Here is a 2,515-nt window from a genome sequence, read left to right on the forward strand (position 1 = left end):
TTGATGAAAATTAACAGAAAATTCTATCAAAAATGAGTAATTGAAAGAAATTGAAAGTTTGATACCCTTAATTAAGAATTTTAAAACTTTGAGAAGTAATGTCAAAACGAGCAGAAATTCAAAGTTTTCTAAAGTTTTATCTTAATATAAATAATGAGAAATGCCAAAAGAAATATTAGAATCTTCTTCGTGTCTTCCCAAATGTGAATTATCTTTTAAAATTATCATTGAATTTCAAATAATAATTATTATATTTTGATCTAATAGTAATTTTAAAACACATCACATAATATTACTTGTAAATAATTGGCACCAAAAAAAAAAAAAAAAAAACCCCTAAAGAGATTCAAACTCAAGACCTCCGATAATTACTACTATTAGTAGTTACTTAATTAAGTAACTCCTAAATATGATGTGGAGACGGCAGTTATTTTTAATTTTATTTGTTTCGGCTTAAATACGAGGAAAAGGATCCTCAATGAAATGGAGGGATCCATTTAGTTACTTTTATGGGTATTTTTGTCAAAAAAAAATATATAAAATGACAAAATTATTCCCCTAAAAATAACTAAATAGATCCTCTCAATTTCATCCGAGTCCAAAATATGATCATGTGGATGTATTTGAGGAAGTTACGTAAATATTACATCCAAAAATGGTTGCATTTGCCACGTGGCTTTTTTTTGGCTGGATGCTTTGGATTGAGGAGGTAGGTTCGTAGCTCACTATTTGAACTTGGGGCATGGTTTAGAAAATCAGAGTAATTCGAATATTGAATATTAATTTTTATTTATTTTATTATATTACAACTGCTGGGCTTGTTTAATATTAATTGTTAAATAAATAACACGCGCTGTACGTATATATTATAACTAGATTAATTTATTTGTTTGGATTAATATATACGTAGATTAATTAAACTTGAAAAAATAAATCAAGATATAGTAATTCGAATCCATTTTCTGTAAAGGATTTTAAAACCTGCATCGAATCTTAATAATGCATTTATATATTTTCTTCTTGTTTGCTTATTAAATATAAATACAAGAAACGTTTTTTTTTCTTTCTTTTCTATTCAAAGTGGGGAAAAGGGAGAATGAAAAATTACCAAAACAAAAACAAAAACAAAGGTGATAGTTCTACTCATAAAGTTGCTGGGGATAGGTCAAATAAATTATCTAGTCCAAAGAGGTAATTGGGGCCACCATAAAAGGCAATAAACGTAGACAGGTTTCCATAAACAGAACAATCTACAAAATAGCAAAGAAAAAAAAGGGGGACAATCACAAAATAGTCCCCACCATAGCGATAAACCATACACAACCAGGGAGACAACTAGCAACAAAATAAACCAAGAACAAAGAAAAAGAAAAAATAAATAAATAGCAAAAAAAAAAAACCCCACGGAATAATAGTACCATTTGAGTGCAAGTAAGAGGATGGCGTTTGGAAAAGGTTGTACGAAGCGTGAGAATTACACGTCAACACATGGATATCCAATGGAGAAGTGACGGGTGGCAACGGCGGAAGCAAAAAGCACTAGTGAGCAAAGTGGAGTTGCGCATGTAATACTGAGTATGATGAAGGAATGCGGTAGGGGACCTCACTAGGGAGGGGGGAAAGACCTTACTACATAGGGAAGGTGAAGTCTCTCTCTCTAAAATGAGATTGAGTGCTGATTGCTAGAAACAAATTGTATAATGGACTATCCTTGTGATTTTGCAATTCATTATCTCTTATGCAATGAATCATGATGATTTCGTCTCATTATATAAATGAAAGGATTTCACTTTCATACAAATAAAAAAAAAACGATTATTCATTTATTCGCAACAGAGTAATTATAGAAGTCCATCTTGTGTCACTTTTGTGCAATTTCAATAATGATGTGGCTCTTAAAATTACCATTTAATCAAAATCCAATAATGATCAATTACAAGTTTAATGGTGATTTTAAGAATCACGTCATTCATGGAGTAACACAAAAGAGACTTGTAGCATTACTCTCCGCAACCCGAATTCGAAAACGGGAAAATATATGGCTCTCTCATATTGCACATATGTTTTCATAGAGCAACATCGAGTATTTTTGCTCTAAAGTAATTCATATTTGTTACTCGAGTGACATGGTGTAACTTACAAGTTTAAGCATCTAGAAATAAATAAACAAATTTATTCCTTCATATTATTCTAAACAGTAAAATGCTGGAATTCTAGCACATAATCATCTTGGTTTGAGTTTGGACAAATGATAATGTGATGGAGCAATATCTCTTCTCTCTGAGGCAAAGAATACGCACCCTCAGAGCTAGGGATATTTAGTAACAAAGTTTGGAGAAGAATAATTCTGCTCTCACGATAGGAATATAGATACATAGAATGAAAATTTTGAACCCAGTTTCTCAACCATTACGTGCTCTAAAACTGTAAAACAGGCTACATAGAGCATAGTCAATGCAAGGTTCTCTATTCCACATGCAGAAAGACAAAAAGAAGGCGCTATAAAACAACAATA

Source organism: Corylus avellana, chromosome 1 (assembly GCF_965113065.1).
Source record: "Corylus avellana chromosome 1, dhCorAvel1.hap1.2, whole genome shotgun sequence".
In the NCBI taxonomy this organism is placed as follows: domain Eukaryota; kingdom Viridiplantae; phylum Streptophyta; class Magnoliopsida; order Fagales; family Betulaceae; genus Corylus; species Corylus avellana.